Below are 7,500 nucleotides of genomic sequence, written 5' to 3'. Positions count from 1 at the left end.
TCTGGAATAGACTGCCCATACATGTCAAGCAGAGCGCCTCATTGGCCCTCTTCAGATGGAACCTTGATGATTGGATGGGAGATAGGAAATTCACCCTGGGGATCATGTCAGTCGCCCTGCTAGACAGGGGCCCAGAGAAGTAAATATTGTGGGAAGAAATATCCAGGGAATTGTTATGACTAGGCTTGCATAGGCTGTAGGGCCGATAGCCTAGTACAAACCTATGAACCTATGAACCTATGAAGTATCTGGACACCTTGCCTGAAAATTTCATCATAATTATTCAGTCTTGACACTCTCATTGTTTGACCCTTGATAACATTCCAAAATATGTGACCGGGGTGCATACTGTCCCTGTGCAAGATGGCATTCCTCCTACAAGATTTTCTATATAATTTAGTCTGGAGGCTCTTGGTTGTGTCAATGCTGACTAGCACATCCAGGAAATCTGTTTCACCAGTAGAAAACTTGTATGTGAATTTTAGAAAAGAGGTAGTGGACTCCAAATAGCTAATGAACAGCAAAAGCAAATCTTTAGTCCCTCCCCCCCACACACACACACAAAAAACAAGTAATCTACAAATCTCCTGTAGAAGCTCACAAGTGGGGTATATTCATTCATATTTAACAGGGAGTTGTTCTCTCACTCACCCATTAGTGTGTTGGTGTAGCAATTGGCACAGGGTGTGTCTATAGCTACACCAACCTTCTGTAGAACCAGGGTCTATATTAGATCAGCGAATGCTTAAAAAAGTGAACGCTGATTGATTGAACTTACGTAAGCGAAAGCTTACAATCTCGAACTGTCAGAACAGCGATTTTTTTCCTAGGGAAAAAATTTGCTGATCCAAAACACATACACACAACACAAGCACACCTAACAAACAGCAATCCACACACATACATCTAAAATCTGACACCTAACCCTACACTAAGCTATACACACACCACTAACTATCCACTTACCTTAACCCAAACCCCAACTCTAAGGTCCATCACTATTGCACACTCACCTCACCCGATCCCTAACCCTAACTCACCTAACCCACCCTAACCCTCACGTCCACACAATCACACACATACCTAACCCGCACCCTAACCCTAACTCACCTAACCCGCCCTAACACTCACATCCACACAATCGCACACTTACCTGAACCCGACCCGTAACTTTCCACCACAGCACTGAAAATACCAAAGCAACAGAAACAGACAACTGAATTCTTTCCCTAGGAAAAAATTTGGGTTTCTGCTGCTTCGATATTTTAAACATTCGCTTACATAAGTTTGATCAATCAGCATTCGCTTTTTTAAGCGTTCGCTGATCTAATATAGACCTGTAGAACCAGATGCCCTTCAAAAAGAAATACATTCTTTTTTAACACAATTAACAGGAACATACAAATAAGATCAGTTTTACTTGGGGTATACTCACTGTGTTTAACAAGGAATTCATGTACCATGGAAATTCCCAAAGAATGAGGGATGGCAGTAAATGATATAACATCCATTGTTACTAGCAAAAAGCCATCTCTCAACTTCCCATTTACACTATATATGCATAGTTCTTCGAGAAACTGTTTGCTGTCTCTCAGGACCTGTTCTTGTCTTTCCAGTAAAGGTCTAAGGTTCTTTTCAATAAATATAGAAAAGGGCTCTGCGAGCCAACCATTTCCTGAGACAATAGGTATAAATGGTGGTTGTAATGCATTCTTATGTATTTTTGTTAGTCCATTGAAAACTGGAATCAGTGGCAACTCAACAAATAAATAGGTGTATAATTCATTGGTAATAATATGACTGCAATAACAGTCAAAGCAGCATCAACCTCAGCTTTTATAGTATCTATCACATCAAAATTAATTCTGGCATAAACGCTCTCATCTAACAAAGTAGAAAAAATAGTATTAAAATAATATTCATAATCCATTACAACAATGGCACCACCTTATCAGCATTTTTTATCATTATATCATCATCTTGTTCCAAAGACACTAGTGCTTCTTTCTCTGAGGCACTCAGGTTACACAACTCTCTTTTAAGCATGCCACCATTGGTATCTTGCAACAAGTTATGTTCACATTTTTAACAAAATGTGTCCAATACCGGATGTAAATTTGGCTGAAAAGTGCTTGGTTTCTTAAAACTAGAAGCTACTTCATCATTATTAGATTACATTTTAAACATTACATTGCGTGCAAACTTTTTAATGTCAGTAATTGTCTCTGTAAACTGAGAACCTTGTGCTGGAATAAAATTTAAACTATGACTTAAAAGTCACATCTCAGCAGCTGTTAAAACATTTCTTAGAAATATTGTGCATTAATGATTGGTTTTCTCTTACCACATTCTCTTTATCATTCACTGGTCTTCCTTTTGCCAATGCCTCTTCCTCCCTCTGCTGTGTGAGTGATACTGGCATATAGGCATATATGTTGGCATATTTAAAACACGTAGCCCACGAGGAATAGCTTTATGAAACAAACAAGCTTCCAAGTGTAAGTGTTGCCAATGAAGGTGTTTTAAGTTTATAAATATCATTTTCAAGTTCTCTTACCACTGAAAATAAATGTGCCTCATTAACATTCAATGTAACAGATCAATTAATCAGCTCAGTGTTGATTATTGCTAGCAGAGGGTTAGTTTCTGTAGTCAGCAATCTGTTAAAGTGATTACTGATTGCACTGCTCTGTATCCAAACTCTTAGCCATGCTCCCAAGGGAAGAAAAATAACTGCCAGAAACAAAGAAAAAAATCCCCAAGGAATGAACTGTGCCTGCTAGCCAACAACAAATGTAAATGAAGAAAACAAGGCAAAGAAACACAACTGGAAGCATAAAATGTTAAAAGTATAATGAGGTAAGCACTTTCACACCAAATATTAGTGCTTCATCAACAAACACTTTTAATATATTCACTCCGTTCAAAGCAGCCAATAAAACATCAGAGAAGAGTAAAGACTTAGCTACAGTTTGTATCATTTAAAGAGACATCATGCTTTAAGTGCAGGTTTGATAGAAAACCTATCATTTAGACCTGGGTATTTATCAGCTTGCTATAAAATAATCCAATGCAATTCTCTGCTTTCAGTGAAATTTTTCACATCACCTCCGTGTATATTTTCAGAAATAATTTAAATATGCCCACATATGGTAAAACTTATGCTGAACTCTTATGTAAGTGGCAACAACTGAATTTAGAATGCAGTTTTAATTATATTTGGTTGCTACTGGACTTTTTTAAACCTATTGAGTTAGAACTGAGTGAAGCTGTTAATGCTAAATACTGTGAATTAACTGATATGTTTGGTGATGATTTTTTTGTCCAAGATGGATGGTGTGATGGATAATATTATTTCATATGAACAGCGACTAAAAAAACAAAAGCAAAAGAAGTTGAAGAGAGACTCTGTTGATTTCAGAAAAGGGAATGTATTTACCTGGCCTAGAAACAGTATGTTGAACAGTAACTTGGCCAATAACGTAACTCCTGAGAACAGTGTTACTAGTGTTGAAACTGCTTGTGCTGCTAATACTGTTGCAACCATAAACTCACCATCCACTTCCCACTCTAGTGTTGTAGGCCCTTTAGTTACTCCTGGCCTCACCAAACCACCAGATGTGAGGACAAAGACAACAGCGCAGAAAACAGCTTCCAGCCCTCTGCCACTACCATTGCCCATCAAGCAGAAGGAGCCTATATACCAGTATTGCTCACACAATAGAGGGAGGAAGAGGCATTGGCAAGAGGAAGACCAGCGAATGATAAAGAGAATGTGGCAAAAGAAAACCAATCGTTAATACACAATATTTCTAAGAAAGGTTTAACAGCTGCTCAGATGTCACTTTTAAGTCATGGTTTAGGTTGAGGGTTAAGTTGATAGATGGATTTTTGCTAGTAACAATGGATGTTGTATCATTTACTGCCATCCCTCATTCTTTGGGAATTTCCATGGTACATGAATTCCTTGTTAAACACAGTGAGTGTATCCCAAGTAAAATTGATCTTATTTGTATGTTCCTGGAAATTCTGTTAAAAATGTATTTCTTTTTGAAAGACATCTGGTTCTACAGAAGGTTGATGTAGCTATGGGCACACCCTGTGTCAATTGCTACACCAACATACTCATGGCTGAGTGAGAGAACAACTCCCTGTTAAATCTGGATAAATATGCCCCACTTATGATCTTCTATAGGAGATTTGTAGATGACTTGTTTTTTGTGGGGGGGGGGTGACTGAAGAATAGCTTATGCTGTTCATTAGCTATTTGGAGTCCACTACCTGTTTTCTAAAATTCACATACAGGTTCTCTACTAGTGAAACATTTTTCCTGGATGTGCTAGTCAGCATTGAGACAACCAGGAGCCTCCGGACTAAATTATATAGAAAATCCTGTAGGAGGAATGCCATCTTGCACAGGGACAGTATGCACCCTGGTCACATATTTTGGAATGTTATCAAGAGTCAAACAATGAGTGTCATGACTGAATAATTATGATGAAATTTTCAGGCAAGATGTCCAGATACTTAAAAAAGAATGTCATGAAAGGGGCTATTAAGCATGTGAGGTTGAAAGTAACATTAGTATGGTAGCTACACAAAGGTTAAAGAAGGCAAAGACATATTTTTCAAACCAAGTCTTTGAAGTAAAGTCTCCCCAGGCCATTAGTAATAGGAATAGTGTGCCTCTGTCTTTATTTTATACTAGTGATATGACCGGCATAATGAACATTATTAAGTCAAATTGGTCTGTATTGAGCTTAGACAATGATATTTCAAAAGCTGTTGGTCACAGACCAAATTTAGATTTTATGAACAAGAAATTTCTTAAGAGGCAGCTTTGCTATAAAAATGCTAAATAAAAAGACAAAAAACTAGGTGTTGGTTGGGCAAGTACTAAACAATGCCTTACATGCAATTTCTGTATATTTATTAATACATCAACATGTTTTATTCATCCAGTGACCCAGTTTGAGTATAAATTTGAAGTTAAAGCCAACTATCGAACCAGGAATTTGATTTATTTGGCAACATGCAAAGTTTGCCACTGTAGGAAAACTAACAGGTGACTGATAGAAAGAGTCAGGGATGATATGTACTGTATTAGGAATGGTGAAACCAAAAGTGCACTAGTCAGACACTGCACACAGAATGAAAATGAACATGGCTTTAGATTTCAAGTTGTTGAAATTATTTCTGAAAATATATGTGGAGGTGATGTGAAAAATTTCACCAAAAGAGTAGCATTGCACCGGATTATTGGATGGCAAGCTAATAAATACCCAGGAGTAAAATGACAGGGTTGCTTTTAAACTTGCACTGAAAGCACGATGTCTCTTTAAATGATACAAGCTGTAGCTACGTTTTTACTCTTCTCTGATATTTTATTGGCTGCTCTGAACCAGAGTGAATATATTAAAAGTGTTTGCTGTGTAGTTTTTTATATGGTCTGAAGAAGCACTAGTATTTGCTGTGAATGCACTTACCTCATTAAACTTTTAACATTTTATGCTTCCAGTCATGTTTTTGCGCCTTGTTTTCTTCAGTTACATTTGTTTTGGCTTTCAGGCACAGTTCATTCTTTGAGGATTTTTTTCTTTGTTTCTGGCAATTGTTCATTTTGTGCTACCCTATCTTATCTTCATTTCTTAACACTCTTTAATTTTTTAAAAGAAACAAATTTTCTTGTAAGAAGCAAACTGAGCTCTCTACATCCATTATTTATTGGACTGATACATACTTCAGCCAAGTTTCAATGTGCTGTTACAGAAGTAATATTTCACTTTTTTAATATTAAAAAAATAAGTCTATATCTGTGGTGTATGTTATTTGCTATTTAAGAATTAAAAAACATTGTTTGCAGTAATGTAAAGTTTTAATTGAAGCATTTTAAGTTTTTAATGCTAGGAATGCTAATAGAAGCAACAAATAACAGCGCTTGTTTCACAAACTACTAGGCATAGGCTAACTAGCCTCTTAAAGAATTAAACAACCAAAATTTACCCTTTCTTACTAGTTATGATAGATTTAGGTAACTTTAAATTGTGGTAGGATATCAGTCATATCAGTCATATATATAGGAGTTACTGTTACCTCACTTTACCAAGCAGAGTCAGCCCTTGGAGTTGTTTCAAAATAGTGTTATCATTGTTCATATTAAGTGATTATACCATATGTAATCTGAATATAAAATAGCAAAAATATTTCATTTACTTAGAAATGATTTATAGAATTATTTGCTAAGTCTGCAAATGAACTGCTTTTCCCTGGATACTTTTCAGACCCAGCCTGGAGGAAAGGGCAGAATAATATATTTTTTACAGAATATAGTTTTGAACAAACAAGATAATCCAAAGAAAACCCATGCCTTGATAAAGAACATGCAAACTCTGTACAGCTAGTGAGTTAAAGACAGGACAGACCCACAAACTATGTCACAGTAATGTAAGGCAAAAACCTTCAAGTCACTAGGCTGGCTGGTATGCATTGATTTGTCAGAAAAGCTGCTATTTCATTTTGCCTCGTAATGCTGTAAAATATTTATTTACTGCCACTGATATTAGAATGGTCTTTCATGATTCTCTAGTACTGCATTAAATGAAAGGTGACTTAAAAAGTAACCAGTAAAGTATGCATGTTTTATTACAGTAGTCTGTCCTTTATTCAGTCTGTCTGTTTTTCTGTCTCTCTTTCAAATTCTCTCTCCACAGAGTAGCAGATTATCCAGACTAATTGTTTCACAAATTATAGCAGAAACTCATCAGGAGACATTTTCCTTTCTGACATAAGACAAAGTTCAAAATTTGCATTTTTCTCCTCAGGCATTGGCATCACAGTAAATATGTCATATTTTCAGATGAAGTACACTATCATAGTACTTCTTAATTATTAACCTATCTTTCCAACACATAGAGTTAAGTGTAAGCTCCTGCAACGTATGTAAATCAGCAATTTGAATGATTCATGTAAATATATATTTAGTTGAATGCCTCATAGCAATCAAAACTGGCATGTGAGAAATGTTCAAACTGACAGACTAAATGTGAAAATGAAGCAATTATTTACTTTCAGCTTAAAGCACGTTTTCAGATGTTTCTTCAGGAAATAAATTTCTCATCTAAATCTCTGCCATTATATATTCACAAGTAATTACTGACAGTATTTTTTGTGAGCCATAAAATACAGGGAATATATGCTGCTCTCATTTTATGTTTTAGTAAATGCAAAGTCTCTAGGTACAGTGCAAGAACAATCAACAAAATCATTGCAAGAAAAGTGAGGCTAGGTCAAATTTGAAGGTTAGGTTAAGAAAGTTTCATTTCAATGTTGAGGAATTATGAAATTTTAAAATGTTTCTAGTTCTTTATCTTCTGTATTTGAAAGAATGTTACATAACCTTTGAAAATAATTTAGAGCAACTTTTCCCCATGTCATATGCAGGATAACAGAGTAAGATTAAACCAAATCATAGTTTACACAAATAGTTTCTGTAGGCTCAAT

The sequence above is a fragment of the Protopterus annectens genome, chromosome 2.part2 (genome assembly GCF_019279795.1).
Source record: "Protopterus annectens isolate FY-2018-M chromosome 2.part2, PAN1.0, whole genome shotgun sequence".
Taxonomy (NCBI): Eukaryota; Metazoa; Chordata; order Ceratodontiformes; family Protopteridae; genus Protopterus; species Protopterus annectens.
This window is presented reverse-complemented; position numbering follows the sequence as displayed.